Source organism: Vitis vinifera, chromosome 8 (assembly GCF_030704535.1).
Source record: "Vitis vinifera cultivar Pinot Noir 40024 chromosome 8, ASM3070453v1".
In the NCBI taxonomy this organism is placed as follows: domain Eukaryota; kingdom Viridiplantae; phylum Streptophyta; class Magnoliopsida; order Vitales; family Vitaceae; genus Vitis; species Vitis vinifera.
This window is the reverse complement of record NC_081812.1, coordinates 16,043,035-16,056,628: the sequence shown is the minus strand read 5'-3', so window position 1 is coordinate 16,056,628 and position 13,594 is coordinate 16,043,035. Positions and strand designations below refer to the sequence as shown.

Here is a 13,594-nt window from a genome sequence, read left to right as displayed (position 1 = left end):
AAATATTCAAATAATTCAAGAAATCACATGGCACGTGCGGGCATAACGGCTTAAATATGCTGAGCTGGCAATATCTACCTATAAAAGCAGATCAAGAACCCCTGCCCGTGTCGTAAATATTCAAATAGTTCAAGAACTCGCATGGCACGTGCAGGCTTAACGGCTTCAAGAATTGAGGGTATGTTGAGCTGGCAGTATTTACCTATAAAAGCAATTCAAGAGCCCTGCTCGGAGTCCTGTCTAGACCTCTCTCATGCGCTCTCTCTCTCTCTCTCTCTCTCTCTCTCTCTCTCTCAGAGCCAAGTTCAAAACCCTAGTTCTAACTTTTCTTGAGTTTTACACACTTTTCTTTTAAGAATTTACTCTGTTTTTTCAACAATGAATTCTCTCGGAAAAACTCATTTTGAGTTCTTGAAAACTACTTTTATTGGTTTTTTCCTATACAAAAGATTTTTTGCATATACGATGTTCTCTTTTTCTAGATCTTCCGTTCTTTCTTTTAATTTTCATGAGTTTTCTCGGCAGCCAAACAACTGCTGTTATATGTTTTCTTCATGATATCTCCGTCTTCTTTAGATTTGGTTGTTTTTTCATATACGCTGCTCTCTTTTTCAAGGTTTTCTCATTCTTTTATTTTCATGAGTTTTCTTGGCAGCCAAACAGCTGCTCTTGTATGTTTTCTCCCTAATTTCTGTCTTCTTTAGATTTGATTGTTTTCTTTGCATATCTCCAGGGAGAAAAGGCATGCTCATGTTCCACTGCTTGAGATCGCTGACTACTCTGCTTTTTCAAATGACGAAACGACATCTGCGGTTGCTTTTCATTATAATTGTGTTCTCGGCGTTCATCACCTTGCAAGCTTCGGCTATTACAGATCCACGAGATGGTAACTCCACTCTTTTTGTTCTTGATTGTCTTATCTTCTTTTGATTTTATTTATTTATTTATTTTTATTTTTTTGCTGTCTGAGAGATTGATTCTTGATTGCTAAAAGAAATAATTTAACCAGGTTCAGCTTTTATGGATCAGGAAAATGGTACTCGCATATTTAGTCTTGATTTTTTTCTTGTCATTTTTCTCTAGAAAATTGACATCATCTGCACCATAAGATGATTGCCAGTTATTGTGGGGGCTTCGTTACAACCGTTTGACCTCCAAGAAAATTTCTGGGATCTGAAAAAGCAAGACATCCATCTAATTGAACCTAACGGAAATATTTCGCAGGTTGAGTTTAGTTTTTTATTTATCCAAAAACAAAAGTAACATAGATTACATGGTTCAGAATTCTATTTTCTTTTCTTCTTTCTTTTCCTCGGTTTTCTTTGCCAGCAATGGGTTAGCAAAGATTCGTCTGTTCTTTTTAATGGTTTGGTGGAAAAAATAACAGAATGGATCTTGACTCCTAATTAGTTAATATTTTGGGCAGCTATACGGTATGAATGGGGCTTCCATAATATTTATCTTCGCGCTTCCTTTTAGGTCTTGTGGCTATCTTGTATACATAGTGTATACCTTCTTTTATCTATAATACATTTTCTTTATCTATCAAAAAAGGGTGCACTTCACCTCTATAAAATGTTTTAAGATCTTTTTCAACATTTTGGTATCCTTTTATTTATGTGGTGCTATATGCTGGTTCTTGTTGAAATCTTTGTGTCTAAAGTTTTCTTGTATGTCATGTTATAACGTATGAGGTACCTGCATTTAATTACTCTGTAACATCAAATTCAATCAGTGAATTTGCTTACCTTTGCCCATCCTGTTGAATGGGTAACCGTATACTAGGAACTTTGTGTTTAATACTTGCCCCTACAATATATGTATATAACTTAATTTATGTTTGATATGGCTGCAATGTTGCAATGTTGTGATGCAAGTTTTCAACCTTGATCATACTGCTTGTCATGACTGTTGCTTTTATGTTAAATTTACTACGTCCTCAAAGAGCTTGGGGATTTCAAGTGCATGCAAACTATTAGAGAGTCACACCCTGGATATCTCCCTCGGGCCCTTGTGCAGATAGGTTTTGGAATACTCAAAACATCTTATGAGTTGAACATGCATTTGATCATGGAACATGTAGTTTGGTTTGTCTGTGGCATGAAACAATGGTGATCTTTCTGTCTCAACACATCATACATACATATATATATATACACACAAACAATGATACAAACAATATGCCCATGAAAATGGCTGTAAGTTTGTTTAATCCATTTCTGTCTTCTATTCATTCTGGTCCTATTTGGTTGTTGGGAAAGCAAGGGAAGATGAAGGAAAATTGTTTTAGTGGTGTTTTGTGTTGTCTGGTTTCTAAGAAATGGAAACACACTTAAACAGAGTCATAGGGCTGTATTAGGCTCAGTTGAACGGTGATTCCCAAATCTAAGCTTCAAGATTTGGATTTCTTTTGTTTTCCTACCTTTTCTCAACGACCAAACTGATAATATTTTTTCCTTTATTCCGCAACTTTTTGTGAATCTTTGTGGGATGTGGATGTTTTATAGGAATGAAACTTGCAATAATTGAACTGGGCTCTTTGGTTGGCCTGAATTTTTAGGCCTTCTTATAGTGAAATTTTTTTGTTGTTTTGCCTTGGTGTTGTGTTTCTTAATCTGTTAGAATGAGGAATTTCTACTATAAGATTTGAGTGTTTTGATTGTATGAATTTGTTTTGACTATGGTTTTATAGATTTAAAGCTTTGTTTATTTGGAAATTGTAGATCAGTGGACCATCTATGACTTGTGCCTTACTGTCCGATCATTTTGAAGTTTTTTTCAGCTTTATATACTTATGATGATGAACAATAAAACCATAATTTCTCTCTCTTTTTTTTTTTTTCCTTTGGGTAATTCCTCGTGTTCATAGCATGGTTGGGATTTGGGAAATTTCAGCATCAGGTTCTCGGAGTTATTCAGGAAAATGTAGGGAACAACTCAGAGAATTTATGAATATGAAAAAGCTAGGCCTTATTAGCAAAGTGTGTAAGATGTTTTTTCAAGTTAGTAACTTTTCAGAAACATCTAAGAAGTTCAGTAATAATTCATGAATCATTCACTGGGACTCTGGATAGTTCTAAATATCTTGAAAAAATTGCTGCACATGCCTAGTTAAACGAAGGACTCAGGACAAATTTGGGAAGTACAGGAACAGTTTTCAGAATTTTATCATTATACAGATGGTTCAATTAGAGAACCTGAATGAATTGGGAACCTGGAACCTTTATTAATGATTTCTGGTTATTGATTGGTGGAAGTTACACGCTTTCGTGGTTGGAATCTTTTCAATACTCAATTCTAATGGGATAGGATACACGGAATAAATTCACTCGTGTGCTTCTCTTTACTAGTTGCAGGGTGAATAAACAGACAGATCCTCGTTTTTCTTTCTTGGTTGGATATGATTGTGTAGGATGCTTCTATATGTACTTGATTTACTAACATAGCAGAAGCTGACCTCTTCTTGATGCCTATGTTTTGAGTTTGTGTCGTACGATGTCTTTCACGAAATATTCTTGATTCTTTTTGGTACCCAGTTATTCTTGACTCAAAAAGATCAAAATGCTGAATTTTTGCATCAAAGAATTGAATAATCATTAACCTTTTTAATTTTCTAAATTAAAGTAGCATTTTCGAAGGCATTGATCAAAAACTTGGATATTTTGTCTAAATTAGAGTAGCATTTTCTTACGAAAGTGTTTGGTTTCCTAGAAAGATACAAACGTTGGCTATATTTTGTCTATGGAATCTTCTTGTTGTGGTTATTTGTGACTTGAACAGAGGTAGTATATTTTCTTTTTCAATAAATTTGGATTTTAGTTTTTTGTTGAATTCGTATAGATATTTTCTTTCTAATAATTTTGTTTTGGGCTGTTGAACACTTTCCATTTCTGAATAATGCTATGAACAATAATATATGAATCAATCCAATTTTAGGACCAGATAAGACGTTGGTGTAAAGAGGTTTTGTTTTATGAAAGAATGTGAAGGTAATATATGTTTTCTTATATTAAATTATTAAAAAAAATTTGGATTCTTGAATTTTACTTACTATAATTTTTTCATAAGTTCTTGAAATTATCATTTTTGGAAATATCAAATAATTAATCCTCCTAACTGATTTTTGGGAGTGAGAGTGAGAATGACAGCCAAATAATTGATTTTTGGAGAGAATCAAGTTGTTATTGTTGAAACAGTCTAAATGTGGTGGTATTATTTTATTTGTTGATTTTTTTATCTTTGAATCCATTATAATTTTTATATGTTTTTTCCTTAAAAAATTCTTTTATTTTGATTTTTTTTTTCCATAATGTAGGTATTATATTTTGTTAGCTCATCTTTGCATTATGATTTTTTTTTTATTTTGAATTTTAATGAGCTATGGATGATTAAGAAATGGATCATTCCAATTACGCGAGGATAAGGTAGTTGGTATAAAAGTGTTTGGTTTTTCTAAATGAACAAAACATAGTCTATTTTTTGTCTACAAAATCTTCTTGTCATTTGAAAGGGGCATGGAAAACTCGTGCATTGGTAACTTGATTTATTCTAACTTGGTATTGTGGCACAAAATTCGTTCTTTTGGGAATACGAGACTTGACTTTCTCCCAAAGTGATTCTCGCATACAAGCAAATACGAGGTTCAACTCTTATAAAACACATAATTTTTTTTAGTAACCTTCTACTAGATACTTGAAATATTAAATTAAAGTATTTTTAGAGACATAATATTAGGTGTCGTCCATGGGAAATAGAAAGAAAAAATCTATAATTGAGGGATGACATTTGAAAAACAAACTATTGATATTAAGATCTCAACAAAAGAAAGATTGTTGTAGCTCATGAATAAACTAGGCAAGCAATAGGAAGAAAATAAAAAAGCACATGAAACCCTTCTCCAGGCTTCTGAAACATTCAACCTTCCCTTTAACCTATCACTCCCTTATGAGGTAATAAAACTTAGATCTCAAACAAACATGTCAAGGAGAGGACATGGTCTTAGCACTAAGGGATTTTAGTTCATCTTCTAACATGGAGTTTGCCAACAACAACTCAATATGCTCCTTATCCTTCATCTCTAATTAAAAGCAAGCCCAAAGACTTTGCTTGGGATGTTAAAAAATATATTGGAATAAGCTAAAGGAAAATAGGTGGAAGAGTTTTCGGGAGTTTTATGATCGTATAGGACAACCATGTGAAAACCAATAAAAGCAATTTCGTTCATGCTAGCTTATGTGATGGAGGTTGTCATCCCTATAAAAATCGGATTGGTCGTCTTCTATGCCCAATACCACATCGTCCAAGCAAGTCCTCCTAAGCGTGAAAGCTTATGGGTTTCTTATACTTGAAATTGTTCGAGAGCTCACCTTGGTCGAGCTTAGGAGAACTCAACATGGGGGCATTGAGAAAAAAGTATTAGATTGCTCATGTGTCTCACATGGTGTAGATATTGAGGGTTGTGACAAGAAACGTACGAGGAATGAGTCTCAAAGGGAACCTTATCCTGTCATATCAATAGAGGGTGTCAGAGGGGTCAACCATGCACCGTTTAACTCAGATATACTCAATTAATCATAAGCACCACACAATCTCTAACGTTTAACTCCCGACATGCCACTTCCTTAGAAAAAAGTTGACTCACCCAGCCAATTAGGAGTTGGCTTGGAAAACCTATAAAGAAAAATGAAAAATAATTTTTTCACGAGTGTGCGGTGCTAAGGACCCTTATTTAGCCAACCTTCTTTCCCAGCTTCCAGAAAAACAAAGTAAAATGGACATAAACGATTATGGGAAACATTTCCCAACTTGTATTATTTCACACGAGGGCACCTAAACCTTGTGCGGTGAGCCAGCTGAGGAAACCATGGGCGCAATGCCATGGCCTGATGGGGCACTTAGACAACAACTGACTCGCACCCATGATGCCTACGTACAACACAGGGGCGCAATGTCCTGTGCACCAAGAGGGATCAGCCATGGGCGCAATGCCATGGCTCGTTGCTATGGAGTTGGACCTAATAGTGGAAGCAAGCAACACGCTCAGGCCATGGGCACCTAGACATGGCATGGGCTCACATCAGTGCGGGGAAGGCACACTGATGCACCAGACACTTGGTCAGTTGGAAAAGAAAAGTTATATCCTGGTCCTGAATAGCCAAAACACCCATCAATAGATGGGGGTGATAATTAGAAATTGCCTAGTGACTCAAATAGTCAATGGATTATCGCATCTAGGATGGTTAAACACCAACAATTGGCATCGTCCATGGTATAAAAACAAAAAGCCAACCATGGTGATTACACAAGCAACTAACCATGCTAATGATACATTTGTCACCCCAATAACTGATGAGCAGCAACAATGAGTACTTAAACTCTAGTTGACTAAGTACCAAAGGTAGTTGGATGAACTAAGAAAAACCACTAATTAGTTGAAAAGAAAGAATATGATCTTAACAGCCAGCTTAACGCAATTACCCAGGTGTTATCAGTAGGTGAAGAAGCACTAGTGAAGCTATTAAAAAAAATTTCTTGGGCCTACCAAATGGGTTGATCCGTTTGGAAGCAAAAATCCTAAAGTTGGGATGCGTGACCACCAAGCCTTGAGAGAAGAATGCCCTAAGTAGTAGCCACCAACACCCACTCAAGGGAGAACCAAGAGGTGCTACCCAAAAGACACCAACTAATCGTGGACATGACTTGTGGTGTATTCGTGCGAGGCCTCCTCCCCCTAGAAAGCACCTCTCAAGACTACCTCTTGCATTCTTGATGATATGTTGTCGATGTCTTTAGCTTTCTATATCGTATAGCAAAGACATCCTCTAGGGTTCGCGGTACTAAAGTTCATTATGTATGATGGTACCAGAAACCCCTTCGACCACTTCATGCACTATCGCCAAGTGATGACCCTGGATGTGGGCGACGACGCACTTCTATGCAAGGTGTTCCCAGCTAGTCTCCATATATCTACCCTTACCTGGTTTCACCAACTCCCAAGCAATTCAATCAATGACTTCAGAGTTCAGAGAGCTATTGGAAGTATTTGTAGCATATCACTTATGATTTGTCAGGTAGAAGTAGGAATCTAAGTCCTTCTAAGATTTCATGCAGAGATTTGGGCAAATCTTGATCCAAATGGATCCATGTACCACCGATGCGATTATGCAGGCCTTTAAAGGAAGTATCATCCTAGAAACCTCTTCTTTGAGCCTATTTCGAAGAAACCACTAGAAACAATGGATGATTTTTTTTTCTCGCAAAGTCAACAAGTACGTCATGCTTGAAGATGATCTCAGAGCAGTGTTCCAATAAATTATTACGGCATCCCAAGAGACTCTCTTAACAAAACTAGAGCAACCGACCCAACAAAGGAGACTATCTTAAAAAAACAAGAGCAACCGACCCAACAAATGCATCAAACGACAAAGGAGGTAGGGGAAGCCAACTAAGAGGGAATCTTAAAGCCTAAAACTGAGAAGATAAGTCAACACTCCAGTTCATGAAGCTCATGCTCAGTTACAACCAACTATTGTCGGTGGTACAGAGTCTAGATGGCTTCTGTTGGCCAAACCCCATGTGGAAGAAGTGAGTCAAATATATTAGAATTGCTTTTACGAGTTCCATAAAGACAAGATCCATACCATTAAAAGGTGTTGCCACCTCCATTACCAGGTCGAGCAGATTGTGTGAGACGGTCTACTTAACAAGTATTTCCACAGTCGAACAGAACCTGCTATCCTTTGCTAATTAACCCTCAAAATTGGTATCGAGCCTAAACAGGTGATCTATGTCATACATGGGGGGTCGATCGATAGCCAATGAAGGAATAAACAACATGTGAAGACCTTGATGAAAAATATAGAACATGTATGAGGTCTTCAATGTAAGGAATGTGTTTGTTCCCAAGAGCCTCATTCCAATAGACGAGACTATTGTATTTTTCGAAGCAGACTTATTACATATCACTCAATCGCATGAAGATTCCCTCATATTAACATTGAATGTTGTCGAATATAATGTGTATTCTTTACTAGTCAACCAAGGGAGTTTCGTGAATTTTTTGCATATATTCGCCTACAAGTAGATGAACATCTCAATGAATGTGCTAGAAAGTCCCAGGAAGGCGTTGATGGGCTTCAACATCTCAATCACCATTTTCTTAGGCGACATCATGCTTTCTGTGTTTGTAGGACTTGTTAACATGATGTTCAAGCATTTTTCATATAATGTGATTCTTGGTAGAGCTTTGATCCATGACATGAAAATCATACCATCAACTTACCACCAAAAAGTAAGTTATCTGACCATTTGGGAACAAAAATAGTAATCTTTAGAGATTAGATGTCCTTGCAATGATGCTATCAAGTGTCAACGTTTCCAGTTTTCAACACAAACATTAGAGAATGAAGTCTTTATGAGAAAAAATAACAATTACAGAAGGATTCCTACCCTAGATCGGACGAGTGAGAATTATTGATCATTGAGCCATTAGTAGCCGTCGATTTGTTCAATGATGACTCCAATCAAAAAGTGTTTCTGGGAAAAATGTTATCATACAAAGAAAAGAAAAAATTTACTCAGTTGCTGGGAGGAAAACACAAATGTTTTCGCATGGAAGCATGCAGACTTGAAGGAGATTCACCTCTCTGTAGCTTGCTACCACCTGAATGTTAAGAAAAGGTAGTGTCTAGTAAGGTAGAAACTATGCAAGTTCCATAAAGAGTAATACAAGATCATTGCAGAAGAAGTGAACCGATTGCTTAAGGTTGAATTCATTTGAATTCATTAAGTGGTTATGCAGTACCCGAAATGGTTGGTGAATGTGGTTGTGGTCTTGAAAAAAAAGATAGTAAATAGTATGTGTGCGTTGACTTCACATATCTCAACGAGACGTCATTGAATGACAGTTTTCCTTTTCCTCAAATAGACCAAATAGTTGATTCCACGACAAACCACAAGTTCTCAGTTTTGGACGTTTTTCTCAGGTATAATCAAATACCATTATACGCACCAGATGCGAAGAAGATGACTTTCATTACTAGCCTTATTCGGGTTTACAATATAATGTCGTTTGGTTTGAGGAACACTAGAGCAATTTATTGATGACTAGTGACGAAACTATTTCAACCCTTATTCGAAAAAAAACGTAGAAGTCTATATTGACAATATACTTGTTAGGATTGAGTCCCTGCAAGACATGATATAACAAAGTTAGACTTAAATATCTCTTATCCATTTGGTGTATTGACATTCATATGGGCATTCAACTCATGTCTCTTACATTGTACATGCATTAAAAGTTGCATAGGATATACAAGTCATGAGTTCCTTATAAGTAGATAAGTTGCTTACAGTTGGTTCATGGATTTAAGCAATCCAATAAAGATTGCAATGCACTATTTCCTAATTAGATGGATGACTTGTCTTACCTGTCGGAATGAGTTTCACATGGTGAGTGTACTAGTATATGTGATGCACACTAGACAAGACCTACGGTGAATCATGACACAAGACTATCAATTGTCATGATTCATAAAGCTACTATACTACATGGACTCTCAACCTTGAGAAAATATTGAGTTTGTGTCAAAATCAACAAGAGACTTTGACTTATGGGTGAGACCCTAAAGTTGTCATATTTCCCTATAGATTGGGTCACTGTTGATAGAGACTGATGATAATAGGTATTCTCAATAAATGCACCATGATATCTTATGAGATTGAGACAGTGTGTCCTATTGGGTGATCCAAAGGGCATGTGATCATAAAATCTATGGTCACAATAATTTTTTTTAATGGAATTTGACATATGCTCTTTAAAATTAGAGTATGTCATTTGATTACATAATAAGTGAGATCTGTAATTCAAGGATTTGAGAGGTAATCTTGATAGGTGATAGTATTATCTTGTTAGATTATGAACACCAATTCATGGGAAGTCTGCATGCAATGGATAGTAGGTCACAAACTTGAACACTTGGTATCCCATTGTAATATACATAGGGTACTAGGGTGTAGTTAACTCTCTATAGTGAGATGTTGAGTCAATTTCAGAATTTGATTATGAGGGATCCAATACTCCTATGGGTCCTAGTAGTCCTCACTCTAAGCTTATATACCTTGTTGGCACGACTTATGAGGGTTGGATGAGTTTTTAATTTCACTTTTATGCATGAAGGCGTTTTGATAATTACGTAAGGTTGCATAAGGATAAGTGAGTGGTATTAATCAATTAGCAACTTTTTTAAGCTAGATTAAGTAACCTAAGCCCATGGTGGGCTTAAGTCACTTAAGTCAAATAAGAAGCTTAAAAATACCTCTTTAGGGGTTAGGGTTTTCAGGTCTTGTTAGTCTCTCATTTCAGTCTAGAGAAAGAACCTTAGCCTTCACCCTTGAGATATTCACTATCTTAGTGCTTAGATACAAGGAATAGTCATCGAGCAGAAGATCATGGTGTTTATGAGATCTATTATGACTTTAGAGTTATCTACATCGATTGGAATTGATCCGGGAACATCTGGATTAAAGGTATATGACTTTATTCTCTAGATCTATGTTTTCTATGGTATCTATATTGTTTTTGAATACATGTTTATCCACTATGATAGATTTAGAGAGTCTATGATAAATTTGCATGCACCCTACATGATCCAGGGCATGGGAACGGAGTAATCCAGGGTACCCAACAATACTGATCAAAAGTAGATTGAAGTAAAACCACCTCTAAGACCTTGTAGAAGTTTTCGTTTTGCTTCACAACTATGACATAATGTTGAATCTAGAAAAACGTGCATTAGGAGTATAAGCTAGCAAATTTCTCAGTTACTTGGTAATGAAGCAATGAATAAAGGCTAACCTGTAGCAGATCAAAGCCCTGTAGGAAATTATCCCCTCAACAACAGTCAATCAGGTCCAACGGCTAATAGGAAGGCTAACAGCCCTTAACTAGTTCATCTCATAGTCATTTAATAAGCTGCAACATTTATTTTGAAGTGCTTAGAAAGAAAAATAAGTTCAAATGAAATAAGTAGTGCAACTGAGCGTTTAGGGCCATCAAAACCTATTTGGCATTCCCGCATCCTCAACCACACGTGAAGGTGAAAAGCTTTATGTGTATCTAACAGCCACAAGTGTAGTCATGAGCTCAACTTTGATTCGGACAGATGAGCAAGGTGTCCAATGACCCGTTTACTTCGTCAACAAGACTTTTCTTAACATTGAAACGCAATACTCTAAGCTCTAAAAAATGGCCCTTGCACTACACACTGCAACTAAGAAACTTAGGTCATACTGTTAGGCGCATGCCATTATCATTCTCATAGATCAACCCGTGCGGTCAGTGTTACACATGCTAGATCTATCTAGTCAGTTGATCAAGTAGGTCATCAAGCTAGGTGAGTTCGAGATTGAATATAGATTGTGTCAAAGCCTCAAAGACCAAGTATTAGCAGATTTCATCATTGAGATTGTCAGAGATGAGAACCCAAAGCTTAAAGATAGGAATAACAAGACCAGTGAAACATGGATTATCTATGTGGATGACTCTTAAAAAAGATGAGGAGTTGGAGTTTTCCTTGGGTCCCCTATTGGAGATGAGCTACAACAATCCATCAAATTAAGGTTTCTGACATCCAACAATGAAGAGTTGTTGGCAGAATTAAGGATGGCCTGACAATTGAAGGTAAAGAGGCTTGATGTTCACAGTGACTCCTAACTCATTGTCAATCAAGTAGAATGACGCTATGAAACATACGACGAAAGAATGGCCAAATACTTAGATGTCATAAATAGGAAAACTTCTTGGTTCGATTATGTCAGTTTCATATTAGTGTCGTGAGAGGAGAACGACTAGGATAGTCATCTCGCTAATTTAGGCTCTCCTATCTAAGCAAGCAGAGTTGAGCATTGTCGATTGAGTTTTTAAAGGAACTCTCTTTTATGGGGATGAAAGAATTGGTAAATGTCTTCAACACTCCTGCTAGCTCATAAATGGACCCACATATCAAGTATTTGAGGAATGACATGGTCTCAAATGATGAAAAGAAAGCTCATAAACTCCGGTAAATGCCGTTCACTTTTGCTTGATCAATAACCACTTAAACAGACACTCGTATGGTGGGTCATTTACCAAACTTTTCTATTGTACCAAAATACTTAGCCCTTTTACGTAGTAACTTTGGTTGAGAAAAACTAGAGAAATAGTTACTATAACTTTTGTAGTACTCTGGGTATCGTCCTCAATGACTGGTTTATGGAAATTGTCAATATTAGAATAAATGAATTGATTTTGTTTAAATCCTAAAGTGAAAAACAATATGTGAATAATGTGATATTGATTCAAGTTTGGGGTTTTCCACAATCCAACCTAATTTTAAGTAATATGATATTAGGGTTTTGGGATTCTTGGTCGTTCGCAATCAAGAACTCAAAATTACATCTAAAACTTAATTTTTGCTTTTTAAAATAGATTCTTAATGCTATCAAATGAATGAGATTGATTACCAGTTTAAGATTTGGCTTTTTAACCATTCTTACTCCTTATAGCTTTATTTTGGGGCAAATAACGATAGGGAAGACGAGGATAACTAATGATCAATAATTACCAAGAATCACTAGTATCGTGTAATAATCTACCGTATCGCTCCTTAAACTAACTCACAAGGATAGGATAAAAAAAATGATAAATTGTTACCAAACCAATAATTAATCTCATTATTACAATAATTTACCCATTATCCCTATAGATTTCCTACCCCTTAGGTTTTCATGCTTCAAGCCCCAAGTTGACTTCTTAGCCTCTCATGGGTGTGACGTCACGTTTACAATCCATAATAAGGTAAAAATCTATAATTTGAATCAAAAGAAACTAAAAACAATATATTTAATAAATAAGTAAATAAACCAAAGTTCTCATATTCTTCCACTTTCAATGTCAAACTCTCCGAAAAAAAATAAATATCCAAGTTCCTTAAAACCTAGAACTAAGAGAGTTTATATAATACTCTCAATTACCTAACATGTGGCACACTCTCATTGGCCACTTATTAACAAAATAATTATCTAAAAATGATTAAAAAATAATAAAATGGTGATTTCTAGCTGTGTGAGGCCCACTTAGGGCGGATGAAGTGCCCTAGATGCAATTCATGAGGTAGAGGAGGTGAAACATCAAAGTGGAAGCAGGTGAATTCGAATTGGGGTCATTTCGAATTCATAAGTTGAATTTCGAAATCATTTCGAAATGACCCTTCAACTTTGCATAGTTGTCTTCAAATGACCATAACTTATTCATTTCAATTTTGATTTGTACATCGTTTGAAGCATTGGACTCCTGACTTCTCGAGCTTCGAAACGATATATGTAGTATGTCTAAATGGACTTTGGGAAGTACTCCAAATTTGTCCTCAAAGTTAGAGTACATGTTACCTCCAAATTTTGAGTTCCAAATTTCCATGTAGTTGAATCTTACTTCATGCCTCATTTCTCATGTTTTCTTGCCTTCTTTCTTACTCCATAATGGTCATTTCTCATCTTTCAAACTCATGATATCCTCGTCTTTCTTTTTATCATGGTCCATAAGTCTTGACTCACTTAT

General features: G+C 36.1%; 1 long non-coding RNA gene across 1 annotated transcript; it reads left to right on the top strand.

Moving 5' to 3' along the window:
• The first annotated feature begins 255 nt into the window (after positions 1–255).
• On the top strand, positions 256–1,406 carry LOC104880168 (uncharacterized). The gene is made up of 2 exons (XR_786516.3): positions 256–886; positions 1,084–1,406. It is a non-coding gene; the product is annotated as an uncharacterized LOC104880168 (long non-coding RNA).
• Positions 1,407–13,594: the final 12,188 nt, after the last annotated feature.